This window comes from Lissotriton helveticus, chromosome 3_1, assembly GCF_964261635.1.
Source record: "Lissotriton helveticus chromosome 3_1, aLisHel1.1, whole genome shotgun sequence".
Classification (NCBI taxonomy): Eukaryota; Metazoa; Chordata; class Amphibia; order Caudata; family Salamandridae; genus Lissotriton; species Lissotriton helveticus.
The window spans coordinates 1695768806-1695791163 of NC_136061.1; positions in this window are offsets into that span (position 1 = coordinate 1695768806).

A 22358-nucleotide genomic window follows, 5' to 3' on the forward strand; every position below is an offset into this window, starting at 1 on the left:
CACACATATACTGCAACAGGAAGCACACACATTCCATCAATGTGCAGGCAATTGTGGACCACCGGGGCTTGTTCACCAATGTCGTAGCCAAGTTTCCAGGGAGTGTGCATGATTCCTACATCTTTTGCTAGTCCATGATCAACCAGCGGTTTCAGGATGGCACATATGGAAATGCACTGCTTGTTGGTAAGTTCTAACTGAACACACCACACACCTCAAGTCCACAATCAGGGAACTCACAAATGTGAGAATGCACAAGCAGCAAATTTCATATAACATGCCTAGTAACATGTCCACCTTCCATAAACAACAACCCAAGTGACTGCGGTTACTGGGGCTAGCCTTGGAGACAAACTATCCCCACAGGCACAGCCCCTGCATCACACATTAGCAAATGCTGGGAGAGGTGGGAACCAAGTAGATGTGATGGAGGGCCTTGACGTATGAGGAAAATATGAACAGAAGACCAAGCCTGATGGCGGTGTTCTGTATAGTCAGGAGCTTGCAGAGCACAGACTTGTCTATGCAGGCATATAGGGCGTTTCCATAGTCCAGTCTGATGGTAAGGACTGCATGAGTGACTGTCTTTCTTGACTCGGGGGGATCCATTTGAAGGTCTCAAGGAGGATGCAGAGTGTGTCGAAGCTGCTGGGGGCCACGGCGCAGACCTGTTGGTTCATGGAGAGGGAGCAGCCGAGTACCATGACTAGGTACTTCGGTTAATTGATGTGGGGACCTGCCAAAGGCAGTAGCCCACCTGGTGTTGTCACATGCTGATGGGGTAGTTAAGAGGATGAGGACGTATATCTCCTCCGCGTTGAGTACCAGCCAGCTGTTGATCATCCATGTTGCAACTTCTTGCAATCCTTCCTAGAAGCCCAGTCTGATGGGTGTGGGCACCTTGGTGAGGGAGAGTATAAGCTGGGTGTCCTTGTAGGTGGTGAAGTCTTTTGGATGTCTTGATGTTGCAACGGTTATTTTCCAGGCGTTTGCAGATGCATCTGGCATGTTGGAGGTCGGTGGTGACCGAGGCGGCTATTCTTGCATGCTGTATGTTGGAGTTACATAGCGGGGCAAGTTTGTATGCGCAGTTGGGGATCCATGTGTGAAAGTCCTTGGCAGCACTGTCGGTGTTGGCTGAAGCGGTGTGGATGTTGTGGTTTATGGTGGAGTGGAGCAGCTCCTCAGTGACTCAGCTCCAGTTCCTTTGTGTGGTGTGGGCTGTGTGATTGGGTAGCTTGGGTTTCTCGGTGAGGAAGTGAACACAGTAATGGTCACTCCATGGGGCTTGAGTGATGTGTATGAAGTGGACGCTGTTTCCACATGCAAAGATGGGGTCAAAGGTGTGTCCTGCCTTGTGGGTCAGTGTGGTGAAGAGTTGGTTCAGTCCGATGTTTGGGAGCTTTGGCCAGAGGGTACTGGAGTTGGAGTTGTTGTGGTTTGTGAGGTGGGAGCTCAGGTCAGAAAAGAGTACGTAGTCCATGAGTGGATGGTGTGGTATGTGATGATGTTGATGGTGTGGGCGAAGCAGGCATGGCCTCCGGGGGCTCTGCAGGCCATGGTACCATGGAGTGCTCCTTTGTGGCTGGTCTGTATCTGGAAGTGCAGGTGTCGGGTGGTGGTGAAGGTCTGGTGGTAGAGGCAGCAGGAGAAATTGATGTGAGTTGTGTCTGTTGTGGCCTATTGGCAGTTGTACTTTCTCCTGGTGTTGACTTTGAGGATGGCAGTTGAGTCATAGTGCTAGACGGTAGGAGATCCAGGGTCCCTGCTGCTGTTTTCATTTGGTTAGCAGACGGGCACAGACGATTTGCTATTGTCACGCCGTTGGAGTGCCAGTGATGCAACCGCGCAGCACACACAATAAAATAGGCTATTGGTAGGGACGGGCAGCTGTGAGGCAATGTCATTCCCATTGATGCTGGTCAGAAGCTACACATTGCTAACCTGAATTCCAAAGTTGCACCAATCACACACCCCAATATATAAACACTGCAAACACATCATGCGCAACATCCTATGGACCCATCTCTCCATTACATATTTCAGGTGATCAAGAATATGCACTCCCCCCATGGCTGATGACACCCCTCCAAGCCACAAACACCCAGGCCCAGAGGCAGTATAATGTGGCCCTTTGAAGCACCAGAGTCATTGTGGAGCACATTTTTGGTGTGCTAAAGTCACATTTCTCTAGCCTTGACATCACAGATGACAGACTATTGTATAGCCCGGAAATAGTGTGCAAGCTAATCATAGCATGTTGTGTATTGCACAATATATGTGTACGCACCAATGCCCCATGGATCCAAGTGCCAGATGCACCAGAGGATGCTGAGGATGATGAAGAAAATGAGGCTGGTATTGCACACCCCACAGTTTCAGCTGCAAGAACTGCCCGAAGGAACCAAATCATAAACATTTCTTCACCTGAGCATGTCACAATCTGACAGTTCTTTTTTAAATTTATGTTCAAAATGCAGCTCAGCACATTTTGGGCAATAAAACAACACAACACACATACATTGTGTGCATGTTTATCCTCTGCATAAGTACATCTCTCTGAGAAGTGAAAGTCAAACATTTTGCGGGAAGTATTGAACAATTGTAATTTTGACGGTGTTGTTTGTGGTTTGAGACGCTTTTGCTTGATAAACAATTTTATTGATTTTAGTCATGAAAACAAAAACCAACAGTTCAGCACATTACAATTGGAATGAAGATTCCTGAACAGTTAAATGATTAATCTCGCGTCACACAACCCCAAGAAATCTTACAAGATACAGACAGTCAGCAGGCAACCCAAATTTAAGCCATTATACCCTCCATTTGCCCCACACCCTACGGTACTTCTTCGGGCACCTCGTACTTCATATATAGGTTTTTCCTGTGTGGCACACCACTCTATCCCCTCCCGCCATTTCCTGAGGCTAGGTGGATCAGGACGTTTCTAATTGGCAGCTATGTCTCACATTTCTACAACCATAGCCGTGTTAAAAAATAGCTTTTAATTTCTGGACCCATCAAGTCCATCCGTAATCCCCAGGAGCATGTGTTGTGAATCCTGGGAAACTATCCACCCCAAGACTTCTGTCAGTTCCTCCTCAGTGCCTCCCAGAATCGTGCCAGTTGTGGACATGCCCAGACCATGTGGAAGAAATCAGCCTGGTCTTGGCCACAGAGTATGCAGGAAGCAGTTGGATACAAGCCAGCCTTGTGAAGGCGTTCAGGGGTTAAGTAGGTGGCTTGCAACTAGTACAGTTGAATCAGGTGAAGTCTAGCCGATGCGGTGACCATCATAGGCACCACGAGCACATCCCTCCAGTCCTCTTCCTCCAGTGGACCCACCCATTTCTCCCATTGGTTTCTGAGGTGGTCTAGTGTGGTTGGGGTGTTGTTGATTAGTGTACAGTAGATGCACCCCCTCCCCAAATTACCCGTCATAATCTGAGCCTCCGGGGGGTTCTAGTCTGGAACTGCTGAGCGGTCTGTAATGTGAGAATTGAGAGCGTGGCGCAACTGCAGGTACTTATAAAATTGTGACGGACGTACAGAAAACCTGAACTGTAAGTCTTGGAAGGATTTGGCTGCTAGCCCACACATCTCCGAGTTGGGAGATCCCTATGAGGTCCCAAGAGCAAAACCCCCTCAGCCCACTAACCTCCCAGAGCCAAGTACCATGCCAGAGAGGCATGTATTGGGTTAATTTATGCGTCAATTAGGTGTGGTGCAGTGATGCCCGCCAGGCTAGCAGCACAGTATGTGTCGCTTCTGGCAAGGTGTAAGGTATGGATCCCCGTACATCATAGATTGGATACAAGGCAAACCCAGCTCACTCAGCTCGAGCCTGTAGGCCAGACTGGACCATCCTTCGTTGAACCAGTCATGGATTGTGAGGAAGCGGGTCACCATATAGTATAGGTGTAAGTTGGTCAGCCCCATGCCCCCGTTGAACGGAGGGATCCGGCAGCCTGCTAGAGCTATACGTGGCCGCCTACCCCTGGTAAAAGGAATTTGGTAGCTATGCTGTCCAGTTCCCGGAACCAATCCTGCGGGACGCAAAAGGGGGTATTTTGGAGAACAAAGAGGAATCTTGGAAGAATCATCATTTTAAACAGGGCGACCATCCCCAGAGGGTTCATGGAAAGCGTCTGCCGCTTGTGGAGGTCGTCTTTCGCCTTTTTCACTAGCGGGGTGATGTTGAGGGACCAGGTGAAGTCAGGACCAGAGGCCTGTCCGAAGGATTGTAGTACCCAAAGACAGTGAAGTCCTGACAGAGCAGGTTCCACCAGAAAAAATGGCATAGAGGGCAATTTCGTCCACCTTTGTGTTAGGCCATTCCTATCCCCCGTTGTGGTACTCTGTCCGAATCAGACTTGCCAGGTGCTCCACTGCCAAGGCGAAGAAAAGAGGAAAGAGGGGGCACCCCTGCCTCATGCCTCTTTGGATGGGGATGGCCTCCGACAATGCCCCGTTGATCAGCACCCGCGCTTGGGGCCGGGCGTAAAGAACCTTCACCAGTTGTGAAAAGCGTAGGCCAAAACCCATCCCCTCAGCACGTCGCCCAAGTATTGCCAATCAACCGAATCAAAGACCTTCTCAAAATCGACGAGAAGAAGTGCCAAATAAGTGGTGAGCAAGTGGGGGTGTGCCAAGGCCAGATGTAGAAGACGGAGGCAGTGTCTGGTCCCTCGCATGGGCATAAACCCACATTGGTACGGGTGAACCAGCTTGTTGAGGTAGGGCTTTAGCCATTGGGCATGAAGTGTAGTGAATATTTTGACCTCCGTGTTTATAAGAGAAATCAGGCGGTGGTCCGCACAGCGGGGAGACGGGGGATGCGTTTTAGGGAGCACAACAATTGTGGCCATGTCAGTCTGGGACGGAAAGTAGCCCTTCTCTGGGGCCTCGTTGTAGAGATCTGAGAGGTGTGGGATAAGAGTCTCCCGATATGCCGCATAATATTCTGGTGGGAGACGTCTGGGCCTGAGGTTTTGCCCAACGAGGTGTGGATTATCCCGTCATTAATTACATCGTGGGTGATGGGGAGATCCAAGTCAGTGGACTCAGCAGAGCTCAGGCGAGGGAGGCTGGCACTGCCAGTGCCCAGCAAATCAGAGAGGGACATTTCGGGGCTCAGCGCCGAGTAGCGCTGGTGGTAGTAGGAAGCAAAGGCACGAGCCATTATCAAAGGGGATCAATGCGTTAGACCATCCAGGTCCACGATCTCCAGGATAATGCGGATGGCTCGTGGGCATGTAGTCAACCTATGGAGTATCTTCCCATTCTTGTTCCCCAGCCGGAGACCCTAGCTATGGAAGATCTCCACTTTGAGGTTTTTTATTCTTGGGTCACTTTTACGGCGGTGGATGGAACTGATAATTTGTTCCATGAATACACTGCCATGGCGCTTCCTAATGTTTATCGGCCCTATAGAAATCTTGAAGTTCGGCTAAAGCCATGGCAATACCAGATTTGGTTTAATGGCGCCCTCCCACACCCATTGACTCCGATCCGTTTAGGCCCTTTATCTATTGATGAGGCCACTGGGCCCTTTTTGGCTGGGTATACCCCACACCTATGTTATATGGCAGTTCAAGTGGCAGAATATGCGTGATGCACACCTCTTTGATACGGGTGCACAGAGCTGTTGTACGATACGTTAGGGAATGGGCAAGCATCCTCAGAATGAGGATGATTTACCTTAATGACTTGCTGAGAAATTTTACCAGTTGAAGGCAGTATTTCCGAATACTTCTCCTGTGAAGAAACACAGGATTTGACTATAAGTTTTCAGAAAGACTTGATTCCCAAGTTAACCGATTGTAAAAATTGGGGTAAGGTATTCACAGCAGTATATGCGGAGTGTTTTGGCACTCCCTCAATGACCCTACTCCCCTCCGTGATTAAGCATGTTCAAGATGAGCATGGCCCTGAAGCAGCTGTTGAGTTGGGGATGAGGTTACTAGGAGTGTTCGATTTATTTACTGATCTCATCCGTGCAAATGTGAAGGGGGATGCAGTCAACTTTCAAGTAGCTAATGCTTTATCTCTCGTCCCAGAGGATGAGAAGCCATGCAAATTACCAAAAATTATTGCACAGGCCTTTACAACCATTGGACACAATATTTTGGGAATTAAACCTTTTGCTAAAATACCACCACAAACGCAAACACAACAGAAGTCTCTAAAATACCACCACAAACGCAAACACAACAGAAGTCTCGATCTGATAAAGACGAGCGTCCACTATTGTTTTTTAAAAATTGGAGAACTAAGAAACAGGAAAAGCAATAACAGCAACAAGGGTCACGTGCTGCGTCACTGATACACAAAGCTTCTGAGCGCACTAATGATTTGCGCGACCACGCAAGAATTATATCTCCTGACAAGTTTCAGGTACCTGATCTACAATATCCTTGTTCTTTTCAGGAAACATCAGGCTCACAAGCCGGTGGAGGTGAATGTCAGGAACGCGGCAGAGGTCCTGGTGTGCCGCAAGGAACTGAGCAGCCTCGGCAGACTGAAGGAAAGGGTAAACAAGATGAATTTCAGAAAAATAAAGTTGCGGCTTTAACAGCCAGATATGCCATAGACAGTGAGAACCCGGCTCCTGAATTTAACATGGGCTGTGACTCTGCTCGACAGCGCAGCAGAAGTTACCATAGTGCGGCAGGCACAGCGTCCATTTCTAGAGGCGACAGCGACTGAAACTTTCGTTACATGTGGACACAGCTGACACTCAAGTCGCTCCCCCTGACAGACTATATGATATAGTTCTTCTAATTGAAGGTGACACAGAACGTGTTATTAGAGGGATTTTTTGGGAGAATCTATCATCTTCTTATGACATTTTGATGGCAGAGGCAGATTGGTCCCCACCTTTTGTTTTGAACGTTCCAAAAGGGGAGGACGTGATACTTCCAAGTTTTTCACATAACATCCCCTAGGAGCATGCAGAGGCTTTTGCAGAAGTATGGGCTTTGGTGCTCATACCGACATTGTACCGTACTCATGTGGGCTGGGATCAAGATTCTCCACCCCATGAGATACCATTGTGGTCTATGCCACAGCCTCAACACCAATATCACCTCCGGCGGGAAGCAAAAGGTCCTGTATCTGAGATTCTAACACATTTGGAGTATCAAGGAGTAATTGAGACTAGTGTGTCACCAATGAATAACCCTCTTTTTACCGGTACCAAACCTTATGTGTCATACCGCATAGTTATGGATTACTGCCATTTGAACTCTCATTGTCATACTTTTGCGGTACAAATTACCCATAGTTCTGCTCTTGTAGACAGTCTTGTTCGTAAAAGATTTACAACCACCCTAGACATTTCCAACGGCTACTTCAGTCACAATCTATCCCCTGCATGCAGTCAATGGAGAGCATTCACAGCCGGCGGAAAACAAAAACAATTCTGGCGTTTAGCAATGGGCTATAAAAACAGCCTCAGGATATTCACTGTCCGTGTTGTCTCTTTACTAGACAGCATAGACCTAGATGCGTGCTCGAAAGTTGATGATATTTCTCTCACAGATGACAAGTTGTGGCTCCATCTTTGCAGAGTCGACCACATCATTATTTTGTTTAAGACTACGGTTACAAATTTACCTTTGCTAAATCACACATCGCAGAGTATACAGTGGTGTTTTTGGCCTGTGACCTCAATAATGAAGGTAGAGGCTTAGCACCTCACTTCCTGGAGAAAGGCGCACGTTTGCGGCCTCCCGCAACCCTGAAAAAACTTCAGTCTTTGCTGGGATTTTTTAACTTTGGGCGTTCTTACATTCCTGAATACGCCCAGCGTATCAAGCCGCTTTATGTTTTGATACAACCTACATTTTCAAAAGCCAGTTGATTACCGGAACATTCTGCTATTTTGCTATTTTTCCAATCTGATTTGCTTGAAACAAGATACTTGTTAACATGCGATAACCACACAAACCTGGTAATACGTATTGTGCCAGGCGCATTGGGTTTTACTTACTTAACGTTTAATGAAGGTGACACAGTGCCTAGTGCATACAAATCACATTTGTACACTTCTGCTGAGTTGCGGTATTCCACTGTTGAAAAGTCTTAACAGCTGTTCAGATGGCGATCCTGAAGGAATGCGCACTGGCAGAGGGGAAATGCATTTTGATGATAACACCATACCCTGCACATGAGGCAGTGACAAAGGTGAGTGTACCAATCTCTAGGGCTTTGCATCCTCATTGGATACAATGAGCTACTTCTTTGATGTCTCCGGACATCACATTTATCTTTGACACCTCTCTTCAGACTCAGGAGTTCTTCCAGTATGAATTTGTTCATCCTCCTCCTCTGGCTATGCGCCCCCTTGCGGAGTACGATTGATTTATTTACTCCGATGGTTCAGCGCAACCGGCCACCGGGTCTAAGCATGCTTATTCGGCGGCCTGTGCTATTGTGGCAGGTACTATGGTGAGTTCAAGTCCAGTGTTGTTCATACGCAAGCGCAAGGTGACTGTACTGCCCAATTGGCTAAGCTGCGTGCATTGGTGCTTGCTCTTGAGTTTGCTGATCCTAATGTGACTACTCTCATTGTGAGTTATACTTATTACTGTGTACAGTCTTTAAAATGATTTTAAAGACTGTGGGTGCCCACATTATGTTCTGCCAAGCTGTGATGCCGAGGGAGTATTGAAAAATCGACCTGATATGGTTCCTCTGGACAATGCCATCAGAACGTAATTCTAGCAAAAACGAGAAGAGCGAATGTATGAAGTAATGCTATTTTGTACATAATTGTAGGGGACATGACCTTGGGCAGTCACCCCGTGGGCACGTGATCGGCTGACGCATGTGTCACTAAAAGACGGTTGCAGGTATGAGGAGTCTCCGCAACCAGCTGGTAATGAAGCTTTTGCTTTACCTTTTTCAGTAAATTATGATTGCATTGTGTGTTCTAAATAGTTGGATGGTTTTTACATGTGGCACATTCCTTCTTTCTTTTTATTGTCATGCCATCATAGGTTTGATGTGAATCTTGCATGAAGTTTATAATTGGAACCCCAACCGCCCTGCAGAAGTTGCATGACTTTTTTGTAACGAAACATGTTGGCTTAAGGAAATTGATTATGGTTTGATTTAAAACATTTTTAATTCGGAAAGCTTACAGCACTCAATAAAGTTACGTCCAGCCAGTAAGCTTTACTGGTTTTTATTGGTGAGAATTATACATTTGTATTCTCACAGGGGTCCAATGGGCACTTGCAATGACACAATGCACTGACAGTTCATTTACACTCAGGTATCAATGTTTTTCTTTTACTTCATGGGGTTAGAGCTTTTCACGATAGAACACATGCTTTTCTTTTTCCGTATGGAGAGAAAGTAACTTATGATGATAAGTGGGTGTGCGGGTGAGTACCAGCCACCAACCCTTCAACCTCTTCAGGGACGCTCTGTGCTCGGTTACTCGCCTGCACGCCTCGATCTGACTCTGTGATTAGCACCGTTGAGCGGAGGGCGGACAGGCAGAGTCAGAGACACTTCCGCCTCATGAGAGGTTAGCGCTCTAGCTTCCACAACAGCAAGGGCTACAAATCCCTTCCCCTACATTGAGCGTGCAGCGGTCGCATGCTGGGGCGTGCCTAAGAAGTCGCCTAAGAGGAGCCAAAGAGTAGCCCGTCTGCGCCCGTCCATGACAGGACGGGGCCAGGGGCTATGCCCCCTTTATGTGGTATCTCTAACTCGACCAACATCCCTTGGATAAGTTACTCATCGCGAGAACTACTAAGCTTATGTACTCCCGTTCAGTTGGGATGTCCAGGGGAGGTGGGAGATCCCCCAGTAGGCCCGTTCTAATGCCGAACTTGCCACTTTCAGGCTACTGCTGAGGAGAAAGATTATGGACAATGCCAATCCATTATAGTGAAGACAGGGCCTGATCTGAGACTGGGTTACAGGAATTTACTGTGTAATATAAGATCACTGCCCAAACATCACGCGGAAGTCTGGAATCTTATCTCATCAACACAACCAGACTTATGTTTCCTAACCGAAACATGGTTAAAGCCCCATACTGTCCCAGCTATCACCTTAGGGATCCCACAGGGCTACCACATAGCTAGGTTAGATCGCCCAGTCAAAATGGGTGGAGGCATAGCAATTGTGTATAGGAATGAGTTACAACTATCCATTCTAGAGGAACGTAGTACTCCAGAGCTGTAAATACTAATTTTTAAGATTCAAATATCATGCAGAGTGAGCCGTAAAGGGGCATTAGTTTATCGCCCCCCTGGCTCATGCACCAATTTCTCCATCACATTGTTGGAAGCACTGGCCAGCCATGTTAACCCGGATAGTGATTTTTTACTCCTTGGAGATTTTAATGTCCATAGCGAAATAAAAGAATGTGGCGAGGCGCAATCCCTGCTGACTGAGCTGGCACTGCTGATTCTCAGACGGATCAACAGTGGACCAACGCATCAGGCAGGGCACACTCTGGATCTCATCTTTTCGACCACACCAAACAACATTAATTGCTCTCCTTCCATACAAGTGAGCTGGACAGATCACTACATTATGGAATTCCATACACCCAGGCCTGAGAAACTCCCAAAACAAATAATGACACTACCCAGCAGACGGAGACAATGGCATAAGGTCACTCCGGATGTCTTCCAGGAAGGATTTATTGAGCCCTTTATCTGCTCTACGGACGGAGTGGACAGTGCTCTAGCCAAATTCGACCAAGCCATACAGATAGCAGTGGATACAATTGCCCCCATGAAAACGTTTAAATCACGCCCTGCTCAGAAGCAGGAAGTGTAGTTTTCGGAGCATTTACGCTCCTTAAAACAGGCAGCCAGGAAATTGGAAAAAGTATGGAGAACATCCCATAGAGAGGATGACAGGAATCTTTATTGGTCGGCCCTCTCCATCTACCATAAAGCCATTCGATTGGCACGCAAGACTCACATTGCGTCCCTCCTGTCAGCCGCAGGAAATGCCCCTAGGGTGCTGTACCAAATTCTGCAGTCCTTTGTCAAGCCAGTAGCTTGTGAAAGTCCAGAGTTGACGTCACAGCAATTATGTGACGAAGTATCACAGTTCTTTACCAGTAAGATCGACAGGATCTATAATAACATTACTAATGCTAATTTATCCGCCACAGGAGGCGTGGTAATGCCACAGGTTCCAACTAATCCCCGCAAATGTTCCCTTAGCACATTCCCTCCTATCTCTTTAGACGAGGTAGACTGTTATATTAACCAAATTAAGAGTGGAAGCCCACTGGACATCATTCCAGGAAGAATAATGCCAACTGTTGGGAACATATTGGGCCCAGGGATCCAGAGAATAGTGAACATCTCATGGGCAAATGGTCAGGTGCCCAGAGAATGGAAAAGAGCATTGGTTAGACCGATCAGGAAAAACCCTACTATTCCATGGAATGATCTGTCTAATCTAAGACCGATATCTCTACTCCCTTTTATGGGAAAATTAGCGGAAAAGTACGTGAATAGGCACTTATCTAACTTTCTTGAGCAGACCAATTGCTTGGATCATTCTCAGTTTGGCTTTAGGCCCAAACATGGTACAGAGACCGCGTTACTATCAGTAACAGATCACCTTCATAGATACCAAGATAGAGGCTTTTCCGTTGTTCTGGTGCTGCTAGATCTGTCAGCAGCGTTAGATACTGTTTCTCACAGTATCTTACTCGAACGATCTGCTGACATTGGGCTAAAGAACACGGCTCTAGCTTGGCTAAAAAGCTTTCTATCTAACCAGACCCAAACGGTTAGCATGGGTACATTTCGTTCCGCTGAAATGGAGATTGCCAAGGGCGTGCCATAGGGCTCTTATTTGAGCCCGACTCTTTTTAACATCTATGTGGCCCCCCTGGCAAATATCCGGAGAGAGTTTGGTTTCATCCCCGCATCTTACGCGGATGATACCCAGCTACTGTATCCTTTTAGACATCTTACGGACGAAGTGAAGGTCGCCTTCTCCAATGGCATGAAGGCAGTAGCCAAATGGATGTCATCAAACTGCCTTCAATGCAACGTAGGGAAGACAGAGGTCCTGCTCCTTGGAGAAGCTAAGATCCTGTGGACCCCTGACTGGTGGCCGCAAGATCTTGGGCCAGTGCCTGAACCCAAACTGGTCGTGAAAAACCTGGGGGTACGCCTGGATCGAGATCTTTCTCTGAAGCAGCATGGCAACTCAGTGGTGGGCACTTGTTTTCATGTGATTGGCCTCCTTCGAAAAGTTCTCCCCTTGCTACCAGATGCCACCAGAAAAACCTTGGTGCAGGCTCTGGTTCTCAGTCGATTAGACTATTGCAAATGGCTGTCAGCCAACGAGGGAGTTAAAGCCAAACTCCAAGTTGTGCAGAATATAGCAGCAAGGCTGGTACTAAATGCCCCCTCCAAGAACGCCATCCAAACCACTCTTGGATAAGCTACACTGGCTCCCTGTTCGGAAAAGGGTGATATTCAAGACCTGTTGCCTTATCCAAAAGAGCTTAAATGGTTTAGGGCCAACATACTGGATAGACAAATTTGTACCTTATACTCCGGTGCGATCTCTCAGGTCCAGTAACCAGCTGCTCCTAACAGTGCCAGCCGCCAAGAAAGTAAGGCAGGGTGGCAGGGCTTTTTCCATAGCCGGTCCCACCCTGTGGAATGGATTACCCCTGCCACTTAGGAAATGCACAGAACACTTGAGTTTCAGGAAACAACTTAAGACCTTTTTGTTTCAGTCATAATTTTTTTCCCCTTAGGACTTGCTGACAGCGCTCTCTAGGTCACAGGCGCAGAGATACTCCTCCGGGAGTCGATTCGAGCGTGTTACAAACCTACAAATAAATAAATAAACCCCCTTGGTGTTACAACTGTGAGGTGTTTTCTCTCCTTTTCCACTCTTTTTAGTTGTTATTTTTGGGTGGGAATGGTTCTATGATGGCAGTTTGATGTTTTTATTGTAAATTGATACACCACAACACTTTGACCAGTGGTAGGGAACACGCTTATGAGGGAGTTGAACAGTATTGGAAACCCATCTAGTGTTGAACTTGTAGTACTAGGTGTACATTTTTGGTCAGGCCAGTTGTTGTTTATAATTCAGTCTTTTAATGACAACTTATTCTTTTGGCCTCAGAATGACTATTGTGATTCCAAAGGCAGCGCAATTAAGCATGTTACAAGATCCATGACAAAGATAGATAATGACATTTTGACAGCTTTTGCTGCTATTGAGAAGGGTGGTAATTACCTTCAAGGGTACCTTTCAAAGTACAATTATCATTTAAGTTCCGACAAGGTTCCGTATGTAAGAATTAATGATAGAGATCGGCTGATTCCCAATGTGGACCTCAGTCTTTCTTTGATAACAGCCGCACACGAAGGCTTGGCTTCGGCCCTTGCTGGCGTGTCTGCGACAGTTTCTATCTTGCAGCAACGTTGGCGTGGATTATATAAACAGACTCGTAAATATGTACAATGTTGCGATATTTATCAGCAGATTAAGCCATCTACGGTTACACGTCTACCACAAACACAGCTATGCATTTCCAATAAGCCTTTTGGCTGTATATATTAAGATCACTGTGGTCGATTTTGTTCAGATACTGCTTATAAATACATTTTAGTAGCAGTTGATTTGTGCACACTTTTCATTTGGGTTTGGCCACAACACAGTGCTGATGCTTCAAATGTCATCAGGGATTTGCGTGTCTTTGTGGGAATTTTTGCCTGTGGCACCTTGCATTCTGACCAAGGTGCAGCGTTTGTCTGTAAGGCGTACAAGCATGCGATTAAATCTTTGGGGGTGCTGGTGTAGTTTTTGTCTCCACACGGGCCTGAGGGCAACTCAATTGTGAACCGTAACTTAAGGCAATCCTTGAAAGCTAGAGTCTTAGGTACTGACAGGAACTGGCTATTCCATTTGTATAGCGTACAACGTGCACTTAATAATCTCCCAAGAAGATCTCTGGGTGGGCAGACACCATGCGAAATGCTCTTTGGCATAAAAATGTTTCTGTCAGACCTTGATGGTCTAGACATGGCGGCGACTGGCGCACCCTTTGACAGCGATAATCATTTTACTATGTTACAGGACTTACAAGAGGCCTGTGACTGTCTTGCAACTGACCACTTGCCCGCTGCAACTGATGCTGCACTGCAGATTTCCGGTAGCCGGCTGGCTACTGAAAAGTGGATAGCTGGTCCGAGAGAAGGTGGAGAACAAAAAGAATTTGGCACCTCTATTTGTGCCCCCGTTTCAGTGCTTGGCGTGAAGGGTACTCGTATAGTCAGTACAACCGCTTCCTGGTCGCAAAGACAACAGATACATCTCAGTGGACAATGTCAAGCTACAACATATGGCAGATTCTGAATAGTGTAACACCTGCTTTGTAAAGCCTAGCAATTTCAAGTAATCCTGTGATTGGCGCATCTGACACAGCATAAAATTAAACTGCCATCGAGGTGTACTCTGTTACTAATCACTTACTAGTCCCGTAAGATTCCCCCAGTAATGGAGAAACTGAATATGCTTATCCCACAAGGAAGTCGCTGTCTGGTTTACAAACAACAACACTCAACCAGTCACGTTTTTCTTTCAACTCAACCTCCACCACGTCATTTGGCCCTACAAAGTTTGGTATTTTTGTCTCCTGGTTTAAACAGACTTATTTGGTCCCTCCTTGAACAATAATCTGGTTGGTGCCCATCCTGGTTTTTCTGTTCATGTCCATTGGGTTTGTGACAGTTTGTTTCTTACTCATCAATAGTCACTACTTGCCAGAACGTTCTGCTGTTTAGTTGCTTCAGGGGACTTTGGTTCCGCACTCGTCTTCTCACATCATGAAGCGAGACCAGACTCTGGTTAACATTACCGCCTCACCAGTTGCTGACGGCATCATCTGGGATGCTGTGGATTTCCAAATTCATGGTCCAAAGGAGATAATCAAAGTACCAAATGTACTTCGTGTTTCCATGGGAGATGTGGTGAAACAGAATATACGTTCAGATGATTGGGATGTGCAAGCAATACAATATTTATTTTCAGATTTGAAATATTATGCTGCCTTTGATCATGAAGATTTGTATTTAAATACTGCTAATTATGCCGATTTATATTGTTAACAGCATTATGGACACCATTACCTGCATAAAGCTATTATATTTAGAAATGTTTTTAATTACACACAGTGGTAACATTGCCCAGCTCCATTGGAAGGGAGCTCAAAAACCCTGTTAAAGAAATGTACATATTTTTACGGATTTTGACAGGTCCAATCCAGAATCCTATTACTTTAAATGAAATACTTCTTCTATCCCTAAGGTAATGTTGACCGACACAAAAGTATTGTATTCCAATTTGTTTATTGCTAAATTGACAAGAGGTGGCTATGAACACTGGAAGGACAGCATTGATTTAAAATCTGTTTGAGCCTCTAAATCCTTTTTTTTATTTTTTAAACATCTTTATTCAAGTTTTTTCCAGCAATTATATACAAGCCCCCCCCGAAGACCAAGGTCTTGTTTCATACAAAACTGTGAAAACCAGGTAGATACATATATACATCCAGACTTTCTGTTATCATTTCGCTTATATGTCAGCATAAAAGAGAAAACAAGTAAGATGAATAATACATAAAGAATATACTTAGGTATCGCAGAGTGGGGAAATGGTAAATACATAAATATCTAGACTTATGCTTACTAGGGAATATGACAAACATCTAAAACCCACAGATTGAACTCCATCTCTAGGTGTGGTCTTGAATCCACTGCAATAGTGGACCCCATATCAGCATACCTCTTTTCTTTTTATTAATCCCCTTATTTTTATATATGGCCACCTCCACGCTACAAGTCGCTAGTAATCTTCCCCTCCATTGCGTAAAGACCGGTGGGTTTGGTCTAGCCAGGATGAGGCTATGCAGAGTCGGAGAACAGCCATAGCCACAAAAATCAATCCCTGCATATGTTTAGGCCGCTGATTTTTAGCTACTCCTAACATTATTTCTGTAGTTGAAATGGAGATTCTTACATGAAATATCCTCGATAAGAATATATGTCATTTATCAGATTAGATAAAGTATTACAAGAGGCAAACATGTGGATAATGTCAGCTTCAGACAGTGAGCAGCGTGGGCATGTTGTTCCCTTTCCTGACGCCCATTTGGCAATTAAATAAGGGGTATAGTAAAGGGAAAAGAATGTTTTATAGAATTGTGCTTGTAATTTAATGGACATTAGACATGCTTGTGCTAATTCATGCGCAAGCTCCGGGGTTGATGGCTGTACCCTTAATTTAGACTGCCAATCACCTGATTGTTTTCCCATGTCATCCGGGAAGGTACTATTTAATATTTCGTACATTTCCTCTATTGTAGGGGTAGTTTCCCTACATAGGATCATTTCTTGTGGTGTTGGAATAAGGTGGTTCTATGTTATTTGGTTATAAGGGTCACACAATATTTAGCCACCGTTGCTCAATAGTATATCTTAAAGTTGGGCATAGCTAGTCCCCCTCTTTCTTTAGGCAGCATAATCCATTTAAGTGCACAACGAGGTCTCTAAAAGCCCCAAATAAATCTAGAGAACATATTCTCAATGGTTTTAAAGTGCTGAGACATATTGCTAGAAATAAATACAAAAACCTGGGCAAAAAAAGCATTTTAATTACATTGCATCTGCCTCCGATGGTAAGATGCAGATTATCCAATCTGGTCAGTTCTTTTCTAGTGCGGTTAATGTGTGGATCGAGGTTTATACTACCAATGTTATCTACCTTTGCACTAATTTTGACCCCGAGGTATACTGCATGCTCTGTTACTCTGTTATCCCTCATCCTGATTTTACCATTAATGACAATCTGGGTTTCCCCTGAGTTTAGTTTATATCCTGATACTTTTCCGAATTTCTGGGCCTCCTCCTCAATCACTTCCATAGCCTTATAGGGATCGCTGGTTACCAATGCGATATCGTCCGCATATGCTAAGACTTTGTGTCATGGTCAAATACTCAAATAGGGGGCACTGAGGGGTGATTTTCAAGTTTGCGGCTGTATGCTTCGATGTAAACAGCAATTAAGAGAGGTGAGCAGGGGCACCCCTGTCTTGTTCCCCTGGTAATTGTGAATTTCTCAGACAAGGTCCCGTTAATCATAACGCTTGCCCCTGGGTCAACATATAATCCTTTTATGGCTTTAATGAATCCCCTAGTAATTCCGCACCTCATCATAGCTGCCCACAGAAACTTTCAGGAGACCCTATCGAACGCCTTCTTTTCCGCGTCAAGTAGAATAAGTGCCATAGGGTCTCCTGTTGTTTCCGTGTAATCAAATAATGAAATCACTCTTTGTACATGATCCATTGTTGACCTCCCTGCGATAAAGCCATGTTGGCGAGTTGACACAATTTTATGAATAATAGGCGCTAATCGTGCAGCCAGGAGTTTAGAGTAATTTTTGGAATCCCCGTTTATCAATGTTATGGGGCGGTAAGAACCCATTTCCATGATTTCCATGGGGTCCTTGTTTTTTTTCAGGAAAACCATGATTTTCGCGGCTGACCAAGAAGGAGGCGATTTCCCCCCCCCCGGAATATAGAGCTGAATAGTTCTAACATGATTATTCTAAGCTGATCTGAAAACTTCACGAAAAACGCGGTTGGTATCCCATCTACCCCGGCTGCTTTGCCATTTGCCAATGAGTTCGGGGAGAGCAGAATTTCATCCCAGCCAAGGAGGTTATCTAGGCTATCTCGATCTTCTTCATCCAGACAGATGGCCTCGCATTGATCTAGTTATTCCTCATGGTTGTCCTGGTCTCTGTCTGGCTCATTGTATAGTTCTTGGTAGAACAGCTGAAATGATGTCCTAATTTCGGATGCTTCTGTTCTCAGCCCACCGTCTGGATCTTTAATGCACTTTATAATATTAGCGGTCATCTCCTCTCTTGTACGAACTGCTAACTCGTGCCCAACTTATTCACTAAGCTCATATGATCTTTCCTTATAGATAGAAGCTTTAGTAATGGCTTTCTCTTTAAAGAACTCTGATACAAGGTTTCTAGCAATGGCTACCCGCGCCAGTTCGTCCGTTACGTGCCCGCTTTGTGTAGCATTGATTAGGTCTGCCTCTGCCTTGCTCAGGTTCTGTTGAAGCAAAGTTAGTTGTGCCTTTCCTTCTCGATTGGCCCTGACTGAGAACTGAAGTGTTTTCCCTCTAATGCCTGCCTTCATTGTGTCCCAGACAATCTCGATTGGAGCCCTACCCATATTAATTGCTAAAAACATGTAATTTTCATTTTTTAGAGAAGCCCTTTCAAACGTCCAGGTCCTCCTTATGGGGTTACTTCTATTGCATACTATGTCTAATTCTAAGGGGTATGATCTGATAATACCCTTGGAAGCTTACTTACAGTGCAAATATCCTTCATAGATTAGATTAGAGTCTGCTGAATGCTGTTATCCTGCCTTGCAAGGTCTTATCAATCTGTCCTTTAGCACGGGCAGTGTTCCCAGGGCTTGGAAACAGGCGATGGTCATTCCTATCCTTAAAAAACCCGCCCTTGACCCCACTAAGCCAGAACACTATCACCCCATCTCCCTTCTTCCTTGGCCAGCCAAACTAGCAGAAGCGCATGCTAATCGAATTCTAACATCTCACCTGCAAGAAGCGAATATACTGGATAAATCCTAGAACGGATTCCGTGCGGGTCATAGCACCGAAACTGCTCTTTTGGCTGTGGTGGAGCACATCAGGAAGCTGTTGGATCAGGGTCAGACGGCGGCACTGATCCTTTTGGATCTCAGTGCCGCCTTCGATACGGTGCCCCATCAGATTCTTTTACACCGTCTGATGGAGGCAGGAGTTGGAGAGGTGGCACTTGAGTGGTTTCGTTCCTTTCTTAAGGATCGAGGCTTTAAAGTGTCTACACCTCCTTTTGCCTCAGCTTCTCGCCCTATACTTCAGGGTGTTCCCCAAGGTTCGGCTCTTAGCCCTACCTTATTTAATTTATATGTTCAGCCTTTGGCGGAGGTAGCCCATAGTTTCGGTCTCTCCTTAGTGTCATACGCCGATGACACGCAGCTGGCGGTGGCACTTAATGGTGACTCCAACATGGACGCCCCCACCTTCCAGTCAGCGTTAAAAGCTGTTGCTGGCTGGATGGCGAATAATCGACTTCAACTTAATGCCTCTAAAACCGAGGTCATTATTTTTGGTAGGGAAAGTGGGCTGTGGGGAGATCAATGGTGGCCGTCTGATCTAGGCCCTGTTCCCACCCCTGTAAGTGAAGTCAGAAACCTCGGGGTGTGGTTTGATGATAAGCTCTCTTTCACCTCCCACACTAAGCGTGTGGCTGGCGCATGCCTAGGTACTCTGCAATGTCTGCGACCTATTTTTAAGTTTTTTGATGCGGAGACCAGACAGATTATAGTCCAAGCTCTGGTTCTTACCAGATTGGACTACGCCAACTCTCTGTTTTTGGGTCTAAATCAGGCCGAACTATACCGTCTTCAGAGGGTCCAAAATACGGCGGCTAGGATGCTTGTCGGCCTCCCGAAGTTTGTCTCAGCTCGTCGAACCATCCAGGATCTTCATTGGCTTCCGATGGAGCAAAGAATTAAGTTTAAGGCCCTCTGCCTAACTTTTAAAATTCTTAATTTAGCCTCCCCTCCTATTCTTTCACAGACTATTCTGCACTATGTCCCTGCTAGAACCCTCCGCTCTGCTGGATTGAATCTCGCCATTGTACCGCGATTTAAGAGAGCTAGAATGGGTGGACGCTCGTTCTCAGTGCTGGCGGCTGCCCTCTGGAACTCTCTGCCGGCTCCTCTCCGTTCAATCCCTGACTTGCTTCCTTTTAGGAAGGCATTGAAGACTTTCCTCTTTTCTACAGTGTAGATTCTGTCGCTTCTGCCTGCTGTTGTGTTGTGCTATCCAATTTTCCAAAGCGCCGGGACGCCTCTTGGCTGCGGCATCTGAGCGCTATACAAAAAGTAAATAACATAACATAACATAACATATGAGCATATAATCACATGAGTGAATGTGGATGGGAAAAATATGTGAATCCACGATCTCCGAAGTGATTCGATTGCCAACTATCAATCCACCCATGTAATACGCATAAATCCTTAAGTGCTCTAAAACCCCTAGGTTTCCTCCCTTGATATTTAAATGTGGGATCCATTGACCAATCCCCTGGTAGATGTAAGTTAAGGCCCCAACAGACAATTAGGGGTAGAGGCCAGTGTACCAATTCATTAGTAATACTAAGCAGAATATCTGGATCATCTCCCACATTTCCATAAACCGTGCATAAAGTCATCTTATTTTCCCCGTTATTATATTGTCATTCCGTAATGGCCCATCTTCCAAATTTGTCAGAAATTGATCTAGTAAATTGGAGCCCCCCCTTGCAAGAATAGCCAGCCCTTTAGTTCTAGTGCCCTGTGTAGAGGCGACTATGAGTTGATACCCTAATGTCTTTAATAGATACTGTTGCCCCCCCTCTATATGAGTCTCCTGTAAGCAAACTATATTAGCCTCCATTGCTTGCAATCCCATTGCTACCTTCTATCTTCTCTTTATGCCGTTCATACCCCATATATATTTATTGTTACAATTCTTAGCCTAGCCATCCTGTTGCTTAATCATTCTTCGTACATTTACTATAGACATATTCTTGACACCTACTCTTCTTTTCTACCATCTATTGTGACTCTTTTGCCCCATTCCACCCTCTACTGTTATATACCTTGTATTTGTGTTTATCCTCTCTTGGTCTTCCCTCCCTCACCCCCGGACCACCCCACCACTCTCCGCCACATTTTAAGCCGCAAAGCTCAATCCTGAGCTTGTGTGATGGCGTCTGACCAACCTCACCCACACTCCACATCCCTCCTTCACTCCCGTCCTTACATAAAAACCAATCATGCCCAGCATAGATCTATGAGAGAAGTATACATTAGATATACATTAGATATGGAAAAGACTATTAAATTGTTATAAGGGAAGTAAATCATGACAATGTCCAAGTCCAACTATTGAATTAAATCAATTGAGGTGTCCTATAAATCCTGCAGTTTGTTATTTTCACATATCAAGAAAGAACAAAGGACCAGGGGAAAAAAAAGAAGAAAGAGAAAAAGAAAAAAAAAGAAGAAAAAACTCATAGTAAATTAGTTATTAGTTATTTCTTTCCGATACCTCCCGGGCCACCCAAAATAATATCTTTCAAAGCCTGTTCCACCTGTATCTCTGAGGTGAAAAACATTGTACGACCTTGCAACACTATTTTCAGCTTTGCTGGATTTTGTAAGAAGGCAAGGGCCCCTGCATTCTGGAAAGGAGTGATCAACTGCCATAACCTCCATCGTCTTTCCACTGTGGCATGTGCAAAGTCTGGTTTTGCGAAGAAGGAGAACCCCTCCCAGTTCCTTTTTTTGTTTGGTCGGGCCAAGTCATAGACTGCCTGTCGCAGCAAGAAATTACCAAAGAATATCAGAATGACTCTGGGAAAGGCTTTCTCCTTGCGAGGCTGTTTAGGAAGTGAGAGCGGGAATCTATGCACCCTTTGTATCTCCTTATCCCAGTCCCACTGTGTTAGCTCTGGGAAGGCGTTTTTAAATAGCTTGATAATAAAAGTCCGGATATCACTTCCTGTGCTATTTTCCGGAATCCCAAGAATGCGGAGTTTGTTCCGGCGTTGGCGATTTTCCGCCTCTTCGAGCTTCCACATGATATCGGTGACTGCCTTTTCTTGTGACGAAACCTGGGTTTTCAGTGAGCCCACTGTGTTTTCTAGTATTTCTGTTCGGGTCTCTACCATAGTCATTCTTTCGACAATCTCCGTACATGTTTTGCCGATTTTACGCATAGATCCTTGTAACTTGTTCGCTGCCACACAGGCGACCCTGTTCTCAGACTTGACCTCATTGTGAAAAGTGCTCAGAGATTGTAGGATTGTAGCTAATGTTGGCTCAGGTGCTTGCGCGGGCTCCTTCTGTTTGCCTGTCCCTTCTAGTAAGTCCAAGACTTCGTGCCCATCTGTTGGCAGTAATTGCGCATCGGAATAGTCCCAACGAAGATCAGTTTCGTCCTCTGTATCCGTCTTCTGCGCTGGTTTCTTCCTATCAGAAGACCTTCTTTGTTTTTTTGTTTTTTTTATCTTCATGCTGACTGCTCGCAGAGGTATCAACTTACTCAGCATCGCTACTGCAGCTATGTAGCCCAGAGGATTCAGAACCGTATGACTCCTCATTTAACGAAAAAAAGTTTTCCGTGGGGGTCGGAGATTGATATCCCAGCTCCGTGGCATCATGAAGGGCCATCTGTATCTCTTTAAGTTGCTGCCCC